General features: G+C 40.2%; 1 protein-coding gene across 1 annotated transcript in view; it reads left to right on the top strand.

Annotated features, from left to right (window-relative positions):
* The window catches only part of taok3a (TAO kinase 3a), a 73,828-nt gene that overhangs the window by 21,350 nt on the left and 38,089 nt on the right, over positions 1-14,389 (top strand). The window contains exon 2 of the mRNA XM_078251340.1: positions 9,110-9,231. The gene's annotated coding sequence lies outside the window, so the exon portion shown is untranslated. The remainder of the gene's footprint in view (positions 1-9,109; positions 9,232-14,389) is intronic.

Genomic DNA, 14,389 nt, shown 5'->3' with positions numbered 1-14,389 from the left:
GAGAGTAAATTTGGATGAAATTCTTGTTTGCTTCAGGTTTTAAACTGTCAATTGCTACAGAGGCAAAGAATATACTTCACTTCAACACCTTTCACTCTGGCCTTGTTGAACACTTCCTTATGATGGCAATATCAGTTAAAATGATAATGCACTAATGATGATCTTGTTGTTATGTTGCAGACATTTTGACATGTCATAGTGGGAAAAGTACAGGTGTAACAAAATAACCTTAATGAGGGCTCTCAATTAAGTGTTCCTGTAAGCCATGTCGGTGAGCCAGCATGCATAATACCAGCGACTTAGAGTTGGCACACCTAAATGCAGTGCAGTCGTTATTAGGGGTGGCAATCGTTTGGCACCTCACGATTCGATTTGATTCCGATTCAGAGGCCAACGATTTGATTGTAAACCGATTATTGATGCATCTCGATGAATCTCGATGCAACAATATTTTTATGTACATTTCTATGCGTGATTTTTAAAAATATACATATAAATCTGAGTTTGCTACTCAGAGTTTGCTAATCACTTCCTAGACAAAGCAGCTAGACAAAGCTTAGATTTTGACATATATTTGTCACACAAGTTTTAATGAAATGTTTGGTCTACTGAGGTTTTTGTTTGGTAGTCAGTCCATGCTTAAGCCTTAAACATGCTTGTGAAAGTCACCTTCTCTCTCAGTAATCTTCCATGTCAGAGGCTCAGTCATGTTCTATTGGCTTCATAGAACATGAAACATGAGGTGGTCAGATGTAATGTGATAAAGTAGATGAACAGCCTATATGTGTTTTGCCTAATTATTTTATGTATATAGGGCTGCAACTAACGATTATCTTCATAGTCGATTAATCTGTCGATTATTTTCTCAATTAATCGATTAGTTGTTTGATATATAAAAATGTCAAAACATGGTGAAAAATGTGGATCAGTGTTTCCCAAAGCCTAAGATGACGTCCTCAAATGTCTTGTTTTGTCCAAAACTCAAAGATATTCAGTTTACTGTCACAAAGGAGAGAAGAAACTAGAAAATATTCACATTTAACAAGCTGGAATCAGAGAAATCTTATTTTTTTTTAATAAAAAAAAAAATGACTCAAACGATTAATCGATTATCAAAATAGTTGGCGATTAATTTAATAGTTGACAACTAATCGATTAATCGTTGCACCTCTATATGTATGTCTTATTAGATCATGTGTATATATACAGAAACATTTTTTTTTTTTCCTTTTGGCCATTTTTGTGTTGTTTTTTCTGCACTCTTGCCTAAACTCTAAGTTGTTGTCCATTATCCCATCCTCTTTCAGTCACTCTGTTTTCTGATTTGTACTTGTCTGGAGACAGTAACTTTTAAATAAAAATCAACACTTTTTTTTTTAAAACATTTTTTAAATCGATTATTAACTTATCAGGATCAATAATCGAATCGTTCTAGAGAGAATCGCGATGCATCTAAGAATCGATTATTTTTTCCCACCCCCAGTCATTATTAATGATATTAATTACACCTGTGCTTTTCCTGCTATGGCATGTCAAAGAATTAATTGGAGGTAACACTTTTACAAATGACAGTAATTAACTCCGAACAGTCTTTTTACAGACACAGCGGTCTGGTTACTCGGGCTGACCCAATGGTTCCCAAACTGGGGTGAGGACCCTTCCTAAAGATCACACAATAAATCTGAGGGGTCGTAAAGTGATTAATTGGATAGAAAAGAAGAGGAAATGCTGGATAAATACAGCATGTCTGTGTAAACGATTAAGGACAAAAATCAGTTTATCATCCATTTAGTTGAAGATGGCTCCTAAACACGCAGGGTCGCAAGTGGACATGACTTTGTTTTAAGGTGTCACAGGTCAAAAAGTTGGGGAACCACTGGGATGAAACCTTGCTGTCAACAGTTTTCATTGAAACTATTTCCTTGGTAGAAAATTATTCTGATGGAATGTATTTCTTCCTGTACTGTAAATTTTTTGCTTGACTGCCTGTGTGAATCTGTGATTATGATGGACTCAATCGCTACCTTTTTAATCTCTTTTTTCTTCTCTTTTTCATCCTGTCCTCATGCCACTTAGTCTTTTTCTCTTATTTTAATCCCAAAATGCATTATTAGTAGAGGTGGCCCGATACCATTTTTTGCTTACCGATTACTGATCCGATACCAGTGTGTCGTATATTTTATTATGTTTTAACAACTGTATACTACCATCCCTGTATGGATGTGATATGATTTCTATCTTTGTTGTCGTCCTGGCTCAGGTTAAACTCTTGGTGCATTAACTCCAGTACTTACCGATACCAGCGTTTTAGGCAGTTTTAGAACATCTCCAATTATTAGCACATAACACTCACACACACAGTCATACTTATCTTACAAGCTCTGCCTATACACTCTTGGGAAAGTGTCCTTCAACATACTCATACATGTACTCTTACTGACCCACAGCCAGAAGCCAAATGTATGAGAGATTTTGTCCGAGTTGGAAAGAGAAGATCTAGATTACAGCTTTTCTACACAGAGGCGTTTCAGCCACATTTTTCAGTCCTCCCTCTAATTTAATCCATCCGACTGTCTACAGAGGCCTATTTTTACACATTGTTTTGTATTTTACATGCAAAACCACAGTCCTAGTGTGTTGGGCTTTGTGCGCTTTCAAAATGCCGGTCACATACACTGAATATTGTGCCTGAAAGCATCCTATGTGGACACAGACAGGGGACTGAAGCTGCTGCTGCTCTGCTAACGTGCTGCTCACGCTACGCATCCTGTGTAGACATGGTGTTAGTGTGAGCCCTGGGGTGATTCAAGTGTAATTTTTTTAGGTTTTTATTTCAAATTCTCCTGGGGACAATGCCTAAGTAAGTGTTGCTTAGGTGCACATGCACAGTCTCTGCAAATCTCTTCTGATTAATTGAGTGGTTTTCTGACATCATTTGCATGAAATCCAACACAAGTGGTGTTTGTACAGTGAGTCAGCTTAGAGTAGGTGGCACTGGTGGAGTCGTGCTTTAAAAATAATAAACTGGTACTGTACAAGGGTTTTCAAAAAAATAGAGTTCGACCAAAATGATTGCCCGAGAGCAAATAAATTACATAAACATCAAACTCCCACATTTTGACATGTGTTTTACTCAAGCAGCAACCTCCGGTGCTAAAAAATAAAGCCAATGCGGAAGTGCCAAAAACTGCAGTTCATGGAGTGGCCACTTGAGACTGACTCCAAAAGGGAGTCAAGTGCCATCAAATGAAGTTATATTAAATAAAGTTAAATTGCAGCTTTTATAGCGACGTGCTGCTCTCCAGCTCTCCAGCTCTCTAGCTCTCTATCCTGTTCTGTGTGTGTATACAGTGTAACCTGTTGATCCTTATAACCCTCAATCCCTGATTGTGGTAACCATGAGTAACCCCCCTGCTCCTCCTCCCTCACTTTCTCTGATGTGCAAAATTGTCTGTGAGGGACTGTTGAATAATTTAACAGCCTGGTGACGGAGCTCTGTGACACTGCACTTAGTGTGTTTGTTTGTTTGATTCACTGTGTGTGAATGGAAAAAGCAAGACAGTAGACCACACACACTGTTGAGCAGGTTGAAAAAAAAAAAGCTCAGCTGAAAAGGCACTAGCACTGATAATTGCAAGAGAGGATGAATGGCTTTAATAGAGAAAACTCCAGGCTTCGCTCCGGAGGGACGGACACACACACACACACACACACACACCCCGAACCCTCTGGATCCATGGGATTGCTCTAAAAAAAGCTTTCACACTGAGTGAGGGATGGTCGTTGTGTCGCAGAATGTGTGTGACCAAAGCTGTGTGTATGTGTGTGAGCTTGCCTAACATATGCCTTATGTTAGTTTTTCATTATTCAGGAATAATATTTCTCTGTTTTTTCACCGTTAGTGAACCTTAGAGTTTTTTTATTTTTTATTTTTCATTGAAATCCATTTGAAAGAATATTTTTTTTATTTAGAGTGAGGCAACTTTATTCTGTGTGTAAGCCACATAACTGCACCCTCCCCCCAAAAAAAATGGTTAGGCATTATTCATTTAAACTTTTTTTTTTTTTTTTTGCTTGAGTAAATTGCAAAGAATAATCCACTACTTAGTTGACAGACAAACTTGCATGGCATTAGATAAATAAGGGCTGCAACTGCTAAATATTTTCATTATCCATTAATCTTGGAATTATTTTCTTAATTGACTAATCGTTTGGTCTTTAAAATGTCGCCAAATGCCCATAACAAGTTCAAAGAGCCCTGGGGTAAGTCTTTAAATCTCTTGTTTTGTCCAACCCACAGTCCTTAACCCAAAAATATTATGTTTAATATCATAGAAGATCAAGACAACCAGAGATTAATGACATATATAGAAGCAAAAAAAGAAGCAATAATTGACAAATTGCTTCAGCTCTACTGTAAAGCTAACCTGACGCGCCAGGTGCTTTGTTAACACAGGGCCATCTGAGAAGCCGTCATTGGAAACACCCCACAAATGCCCTAGGTTTGCTTAATATTGCATAGCTGCCACTTTACACATAAATCCTATACATGGACATGTCTGAGGAAAAAACACTGAAAATATTTCTCAAGTGTGAAGGTTATCATGTGTTGTGGTTGTGCGTCTGCTGCTCTATGGTAATTTCCAGTAAATCTGCATCGCTGCAAGTATGGAGATCAAGATGGATATTGACCTAACGCTTTAGGGCAAAAGAGTAGCTGCACTCATCTGCTTAGTCCAGTTGTGTGAATGATTTGGCTTGGCACTATCGAGAGCTCCTCTACTACAAATAATTGATACGTAGAGGGGAGGATTGCTGCACCTTGCATGTTTAACATTGTTGGAAGTGTGGCTTATAGTAGCATTAAACTCCTCAACTTGTTTTAATAGCCAGACACAACTGAACACATCTTTTTGCCTGCATCTCGTAACTACACAATGAAAATGTTTCTGCTTTGAAATTTGAAAATCTGGGTAGGCATATATAGGCATACAGACTGTGTAGTAGATTGTCCTACTGTCCTACTAAGATCATTTGCTCAAAAGTCTTCCCCAAAGACACTGATTGTTTTGTCTCTACCGTAGTTAAAATCTGTCATCTCTGGTGACCACTTCATCCCCAGAGTGCTTGAGCAACATGGAAATGTAGAGATCCGTAAAAGGTTGTTGGTGCCAAGTTCAACTTTTAAACATCCACAACACAAGTAGAGTAGTCATTGTGTGGTTTCAGGCTGTTTTTGCTTTAAGGCAACAAGAGGAAATCGTTTCAAATAAACTGCAGATTTAAAGTTGGCCCTGGGTTTTAAGTCGGTGAATAGGCCACTTATCTGTCTCGTATTTGTCCCTCAATCCACCAACACCCACATTTATGTTGGCATTAGCCCTAAAGCTAATCTGAGAAGGTAACAGTATTGTGTGTGTGTGTGTGTGTGTGTGTGTGTGTGTGTGTGTCTCAATAATGTCACTAAGCTCCTGTGACGAGAGCTGCCCCAAACTTTCCAAATCCTCAAATCCTGCTTCATTGTGTGTGTGTGTGTGTGTGTGTGTGTGTGTTCTTCACTTCACTTGAAAATGAGTCACTGCTATAAAAATCCACAACATGCCACCCTGGCAGGATAATCAGGACATAATGTTTAGTTTCTTTCTATCTCAATGGATTACTTTATTTTTATCTGGGGAGAATTTTGCATATTGTGGAAATCGCCTCATATTTGGTTGTCTCTGTTTTATTTAAAGCAGCATTTCTCTAAGGAACATTTGATTTAAAAGCACACCTACCTCCAGCATGACTCATCAAAAGCCGACCTCAGTCGTCCTCAGGCCCTCTGGGAATCATTTTGTGTTGAATTTGTCTTATTGATTACATTCAGGCAAATCAGGGCTCAAAGTTATAGACTAATAAAGACAGACAAGGTATTATAACCAGTTGTATATTTGTTTGTAGTGCTTTAAGTGTGCACATTAGTTCAGATTCACAAAATATATTCACATCTAAGAGCTAGTCAGGTAGACATTTTGAATCTACTGATGGATAACGAGCAATTTTTCTGAAAGAATTGCTCGTTCAACAGTACTAACTGCTGCTGGCGAAGGGGAATCATTCCCTTTACTAAAAATACCCCAGGTAGTAGTCACCCAGGAAGTGATGTCATCATGCATACCTGCAGCAGTCAGTTTGTTGATCAGTATTTCATGAACTCTATAATTCTTAATGATTTAGCCAACCACAAAGTTTAACAATAATTATCCTAGATGTGTCCTTTAGCAACATAATTGTTTAGCTACTGTAAATCCTTCAGCTTAGCTGAAGAAAAGCAGTGTGTCCGTTATAGCCTATATTTTGCCGCTGCTTCAGAATTTTATTTTATTAAGTCACAATTACAATAGTGATATAGGGCACTGAATTTGATGAATTAACTGTTTATCAGACCACAAATGAGATAAGAATTAGCTAGCTAGCGCACCTCATGGTTCCTCTGCCTCACGCCCCGCCTCTAGTAACCTACTTCACAGGGACGAGAGCGGGCGGCAGCTCCCCAGACAGATCTTCAGTTATAGTAACTCAAATTCAGCAAGGGGGTCACAGGGGGCTGGGGCCCTGCAGCTGGGTCTAACCTGTGTTACTGCAGCAACAGAAAGTTTCCTAATCAGACGGGGAGTTCAGGCGGTCCAGGATCAGAAAACCTTTGGTTAACCCTAACCCGAACCATTTCCACCTGCTGCTGAAAACATTCCTAGAGGAAACACTGAAACACAATAAGTTTTCCTTATCACTGTATAATATGTGTTACCATTAGTGTACAACATTATTGGCCTGCACAAGGGGTGTATACACCTGTATAAAGTGAAGAAGATTTAGTACAATCAATTTTTAACTTGATTAGTAAATCGACATGAAAAAACTTTGATAATCAATTCATAGAATGTATACCTATTTACCTAATTATATACCTAACTAACTATATACCTAACCATTCTGTGGTTCCAGCTACTTTTTTCTCTATGGTATCAAGAGATCATCAAGTGGATCTCTTTGGGTTTGGACTGTTGGTCTGACAAAACAAGACATTTGAAGATATCATGTTGGGCTCTGGTGACACCTTTCTCACTATTTTCTGACAATTTATGAAGTTATCAAGGAAATAATTTGCAGATTAGACCTAAGTGAGAATGAAAATAAGTTAGTTGCTGCCCTGAAAGTGGCATATGTTCAGATTGTATCTTTGAAAAATGTACATTTAAAGGCCTTTTTAAGATGGACTTGAGTAAAAGACACTCTAGTACAGTCTCACCCTTTACACTTACTTTTTCTCTCTCTCTATCTATCTATCTATCTATCTATATTGCTTTATTGTTGGTCACAAATGCCAAGCAGGGTGGAGTGAGCGAGGAGGAAGAGGAGGAGAAGTGCAGCTACAACTTCCCCAGAGGCTCATGCAAGCGTCAGTTTGTGTTATAAATCATTCAGGGACACTCAGAAGGGGCACAATACATTGTTATCCTCCTTTTCTCATCCCTCCATCCTCTCTCCTTTTATTATTGAATGCGGTTCCTCTGAGCACCCAATCTGCCACTCGGCATGATCAAAAAGAGGTTGGTGGGGGGTAGGGTTAGAGAAAAAATTTATAAAATGGGAGAGGTAGAGGAGAAGAAAAAACCCAGCTGTTCCAGTTTGATTTCAAACAAGAATGAAGTATCTCAAAACAAAGGCCACATGGTAATTTATGGACTGAATAATGGATCTACTGTACTTCCTAATTGGCAGGCTGCTTGTGGACAACAGTTGGTTTTATTGTGTGCTGGTCTTTTAAATGATGATGTGTATAGTTCAGGGCCAGGTTGTGTGCACTAGTAAAGTTGTCGTTGCTGCTCCACTTGCTTGTCAAAAACGACACACAGTCCAGTAGCTGACAGCACTCTGCTGTCAGAACAACTCGCTCCGATTTTCTGACGTGTATTTGTGGTAATACTGCGTGTGTGTGTATGTGTGAAAGAAAGCATAATATTGAATTTGTGCTTGCCTGTGGATGTGTGCTTGTGAAAGCTTTTGTTTGTTCATAGCACTGTGTGTGGTGTCCTTGAACTCATGGATTTGAAAGAGGATGTGTTTGGCTGTAAACAGGAGCCACTTCCGTTGTATAAAATGCCAAGACATGTGGTTTGAGGTACCAATGCATTATGGGGCAGACATTGGACTCCTGTGACCCTGAATACGGACAAGCAGGTGTGGGAAATCAATTAACTTGAAGATGGCACCTGGATTTTACTATACTAAATACATTGAGAATTGCAGCATTATAAGACATTAGTGCCATGTACAATGTATCATCGCCATCTGACTGAGATAACTAACAGGCTTTATACTATACTGGCGATACTGTTAGGGTCATTAGAGATTTTCATTGGCTGTTGAGTCATTCCACCATCTGCTATTGTGAGGACATTTGAAAGCTTTTCCTCTGTTTGTACTGCAAAGCAGCAACCCTCTGTGCTGTAAAGCAATCATGCAAATATCTTGGCACATGATATAAAATGTATAAATTGCAGTGCAGATGACTGTAGAGACTGCTAGTCTTGTCAGTAATGGTCTTGTTTTTGTTTATATTTCAGTAAAAATGCAAATGGAGACACAAAGACAAAAAAACACTTTATTTTGGCATTTAGCCTAGGTGTTTGCAGAAGTTTCACTTAGCTACAGAGTGCATCAGATCCTAATCAATGCACAAGTGCAAGACTCATATTTAAAAATAGGGGGTGACATAATGGCCACATTTAGGACTGCAACTAATGATTGATGATGATGATTTGTTTGTCAGACAATAGTAAATAATGCCGAACACTCCCCCCCAATGTTGAAATTGCTTGTTTTGTCCAAAGCCCACAGATATTTACTATCAGAGTCAGAGAAGACTAAGGCAACCAGCATCTCCACATTTTTGCTTTAAATTGTTACTGATTTAATGTTGATTAACTTTTTATCAATTAGTACACTTATGATTACAGTTCTTGTCACATTATCACAGACACAGTTTTCTAATGTATTTAACTTAAATGCACTCTTAATCTAACTATCTAACCCCTCTTCTGTTTCCTTCTCTCTCTCACATCAGGTGCAGTGTTATTCCAGTCATGAGGAAAGTCGGCAAGAAGTCAACTCTGGGCTAAATCTAAAGAGAGAGAAAGAGAGGGAGACAGAGGCTGGTCTGACACCCACTTTACACATTTCCTACAGGTAGGTAATACACATCTTTGACACTATCTGGTCTATTATGTTTCTTTATCATCTGTTCCTTGTTTTTCTTTATCGTTGTTGTTATTTATAAACCAATGTCTTTTCTCTTTGTGAAACTTTCAGCATGCAAATAAGTTAACTAAGCCAAATGTCTGATAGGCTATACAGATGATTTATTTGGTAAGCAGATTGTGTGTGTGTGTGTGTGTGTGTGTGTGTGTGTGTGTGTGTGTGTGTGTGAATTCCTGTGTATGGGGATTGAATACTTTAGAAGCCTGCCAGCCCAGCCCAGTTTCACAGGTTTGATGTCTGACTTTAAAGTTGCATTTTGCAGCTACACAACACTCTTAATTTATTGTAGCCATGTAACTGCCCTAGTCATTGTGTTGTGTTAAATGACTAGAAATTAAATATTGCAGTTGAATCTGGTGGACAATGGTAGCCTTGAAATGCAGACTTTTGTTTGATAATTTATTTTGAAAATCACGGTTTTCTGGTTTTTGCTTTGAGTTTCGAAATGTTTTGCTTAGATTTTTCATAGAAAATTGCCTTGCTCTGTAATCTTTAAGCTATAGTGAGTATAGGAAGCTGGAGGTTTGACTGTGGCTCGGAGTTTTGTGAATTGGGTAATAATGTAAATCCTTATGTCAACTTGTCATCATCGCACAAACCAACAGGTTGTTCTTTAAAGGTCCTATGACATGCTGCTTTTTGGATGCTTTTATATAGGCCTTACCCCCAATTTCCACCGGTTGCGGAACGTCTGTGCATCCGCTCCGGAACGTCGGCGGTGTCATTAGGTTTCCATTAAAGTCAATGTGTGTATTTCCACTGACTGCGGAACGGCTGCGGCAGAACTCAGGCGATCCGCAGCCCTCCGGAGCAGATATGCAGAGCTTCTATTTTTGCCAGACGCCGGAGAGCTCTGCAGCAATTCAGCACACGGCAGATAGTGCGGGACAAGAAGTCGAGCACAGAAACAAAATAAAACGTCCGGTTAATTTTCAAAATAAAATACACCGTGCTCACGGCGGATTATATTTCCCTGCACTACACTTGAAAACACAGCACAGAGTAGTATCCCCTCTACTCCTATGGATGGAAATAAACTGTTGTTGGTTTTGTGGTTCTATTCTACCTGAATTCCCGAGATCTAGTGAGTCCTCATGACTTCAGCTGTCAGTCATGGCCGCAGCCATACCACAACAAATCCGGACCTTGTGGGTATTGACGGACGGCGGAGCACGCAGCTGATACGCAGCGGAGCCGGTCTGCAGCCGCTGGTCTGCAGCCGCCGGTCCACAGCCGCCGGTCCGCAGCCGTTCCGCATTCGGTGGAAATCCATGGTTAGAGGTCCCCTAATGCTGTATCTGAAGTCTCTTTCCCGAAATTCAGCCTTGGTGCAGAATTACAGCCACTACGAGCCAGTCCCACAATGAGCTTTCCTTAGGACGTGCCATTTCTGTGTCTGTAGCTTTAAATGCTATTGAGGAGGCAAGGCAAGGTGGAGGGTGGGGGTGTGGCCTTGACCAGCTTGCGGTCATGGTTGTAGCTCTATTTCCTCATGGGCGGGCCAAATTCTCTGGGCAGCTGTGGGTGGCGGGCAAAGCAGAGAAAGCGAGGTAACCTTTCGCCTTATGACGACATAAGGGGAAGATTCCAGATCGGCCCATCTGAGCTTTCATTTTCTCAAAGGCGGAGCAGGATACCCAGGGCTTGGTTTACACCTATCGCCATTTCTAGCCACTGGGGGACCATAGGCAGGCTAGGTGAACTCATATTAATGTTAAAACACCTGTTATTGATATTAAAAAAGCTCCATAAAGTGATATTTTCATGCCATGGGACCTTTACTCACAAGGTTAGTGGTTCGATCCCGGCTCTTCCTGTCCAAGCATCAAACATTGAACCTAAATGTTGCTCCTGATGGGCATTCCAGTGCCTTGCATGTATGAATGTGTTTGTGAATGGGTAAATGAGAGGCAAACTGTAAAGCGCTTTGTCCGGTAAGGTAGAAAGGCACTATATAAACGCAGTGCCTTACTTGCAGGCTGGTGAACGTGAGGGCAGAGTACATGTGATTTTCAGACTGACCAGGGCTGTCCAATTCCACAGTCCACAATAAAGCCTCATGGTAGCTTAAAAGGACATTCTGGACTTGAAAAGTCACAAGAAGACAAGGTTTAAAGTTGAAACTTGGCTGGGTTAGCTCAGTTGGTAGAGCTGGCGCACATATCTAGAGGTTGATCCCTCGACGAAGAAGGTCAAGGGTACGAGTCCGACCTGTGACGGTTTCCTGCAGGTCTTCCCCTGTTGAAAATAAATTATAGGTCCGCGGTTCAAGGACAGATTTATAGGCGCGGACCTTATCGCCAGCTGCACTTCATCAAGTTCTCTTCAAAGTATGAAAAAGTCCCAAAACAAGTTCTCAGAAATCCACACAGAGTCAGTGTCAGATGTGAAAAAGAGAGTTTAATGTGCTTCAAAAGGAATTCTACACACAATAAACCCGAGCAAGTACCGGAAAGCTTGCTAAAGATTTCTTTGTTCTACTGCGTCTTATATTTGCCAAAGACAGACTCTCCCCCAGAAAAACCCTCCAATGACCACCTTCAGAACATGCTCTGTAACAATTCAATTGGCTACCTTGGAGTCTAAGACCCTCCTTTTGGGGAATTTCCACTTGTTAGAGGCATATTGCTGATTCAGCTTATTTTTAGCTGAAGTTGCGTTTTCTAAAGTTTATCTGTGGGGCATGGGCTCCTCGCCAGTCTTTATGTCTGCGACTGTGTAGCGCGACTGAGTGCTTGCACGAAGGGGGGAGAGTATGTGTAGCAGTGAGGAAGACAGCCGAGGGAAGCACTAGGAGAGAGAGTCTGTGACTCCCACCAGGCAGATACATTGACGTCTCCTATCTATATGACATTGATACTCGTTGTATTTCCTCATAATTCAATTAAAAACCAGATTTATCAAATTTTGACACAACACCCCCCTCTCTCTCGCTCCCCTTTCATATCTCAGCTTTCCTGTCAATTAAAGAAATGCCTAAATGAAAAAAAAGTTGAAACTGACTGAACTTTGAGTGCAGTGGCGAGATGTTAAATCCGAGTGGCCTGCAACGCCCAAAGGACCACTGTTGCGAGGTTTGGTGACTCCGCTCTCTCATCAAGAAAATTCTGCTGTATTAAAATGCAGAGGGCCTTAGGATCTTTATCTTAGGGTTTAATTTTGAGAATAATAATACCAGTGTAATATTCAGCTGTTTAAAGTAATGCGAAATTGTACTCGGTATATTGAATATTTTACTGTATAAATATGCCTTCACAGTCACACATCCTGCAAAAAGTGTGAGTGTGGATACTGTTCATACAAATATTTAAACTTGACATAAAGACGGTGAACGCTTCAGACACTTCTAGTACATATGACTGAAGTCCACGAGGGTCAGTCTGGAGAATCAACATTTGAATTAAGCTATTTTGTTATTAAGGTTTTGTATGTTTGTGTAGGCATACATGGATACCTATACCCTACAGTATCCATGCATCCATACAGTGTGTATTGAGTCACAGGAGGAACAGCCACTTCAGTTTTTCCATTGATTGATGTTACATTTGGCCCTTTTAAATTGGCTTATCATCACCATACAACCTGGCATTGTGTATTTAAATAGGCTTCTATATTATTCATAACGAGGCTGACCCATTTAATGTCATGCAGGAGGCACACACACGCATGCAGTACTCTCCAGGGACCTTGCATTCTGGTGAGATGTAAGTCTCTATCTTCTGGCAGTCTTTAAGTTTTTTATTAGACAGGATTATTGAAGTGCAGTGATTTAAATTTTTTTCTATGGGTGTGTGATTCAGGCTTCCTTGCGCACTCATACCTCATACATGTGCAACCTCACACCTTCACACACACAACTCCAAAGCTCTAAGCCTGCTCTCTATAATGTCATGATAGAACTGAATCATTACGTAATTCTTATTATCTTTCTCTCTTATACACATACTACCTTCACACTATGTGTCAATGCACAATTTAGCAGATTTACCAGTTATTTTTTTCAGTTTCTGATTAGAGCTGGTGATTTTAATCCCAGTAAGAATTCCCACAGTCTGCCTAATTCCTGTTCCTGCCTAAAGCCGGTAGGGGGGCCAGTAAGCCGTTAAACCCCCTGGCTGTACACACGCACGCACGCACGCACGCACGCACGCACACACACACACACATATATGGGCACTTGTGTGCTCTCTGGCGTAATGGCACAGATATATATATATATATATAAAGGGCTGTCAATCAATTACATTTTTTTATCTAATTAATTACATACTCTGTGATTAAGAAAGTAAGAAAAGGGTACTAAACAGCAGTTGGTGGCATTAAAGAACGGCTTGTTTATTGCAAGGCTATATGGTCAAAATTAAATGATTTAATAATAATGTATAACAATAACAATAACTAATTTCAGTAGTAAATTGCTGTTGAACCATCAGATGGGAAAAGGACATTTACAATAACTTCAAATGCACCACGAGGCTGTGGTTTACCAGTTTCATTGAACGCACCGTCTGTGTTGTTTTTCTGACGGCAGCTGCAGATTGTTACATCCCGGTGTTGAATCCTCTACAGTAAAACACAGTCACACTTTACACCGTTTAGCATTAGCTGTCAGCATTTTAACCGTGTTTAATCGAGCTACTAGCTAGCGGTAGGCTAACGTTAGCTGCTGTCGAGTATTGTGTTAACTAGCTAGCGGTAGGCTAACGTTAGCTGCTGTCGAGTATTGTGTTAACTAGCTAGCGGTAGGCTAATGTTAGCTGCTGTCGAGTATAGTGTTAACTAGCTAGCGGTAGGCTAACGTTAGCTGCTGTCGAGTATAGTGTTAACTAGCGTCATGTGCAGCGGTGTTTGTGTTTCAGACCATCAGAGAGAAGCGCAGACATATCAGTGGCACCAGATTTCGGTAGCCAGGGTTGGCAGGAAGAAGATTTTTACAAGTAAATGTTCCAATTAATAATCCAGGCAGCACATTCTCGTCTCCCTCCTTCATTTTACAGTCCAATGATGGCTAGAATGGCTCCGGGTCAAACGTCAACATGGAATAATCTGGTTATTTTTTTTAACGCGTTATTTGTTCTAAGATTAA

This window comes from Sander vitreus, chromosome 5 (assembly GCF_031162955.1).
Source record: "Sander vitreus isolate 19-12246 chromosome 5, sanVit1, whole genome shotgun sequence".
Lineage (NCBI taxonomy): Eukaryota > Metazoa > Chordata > Actinopteri > Perciformes > Percidae > Sander > Sander vitreus.
The sequence above is the reverse complement of the archived record's forward strand: the minus strand, read 5'-3'. Positions and strand labels throughout refer to the sequence as shown.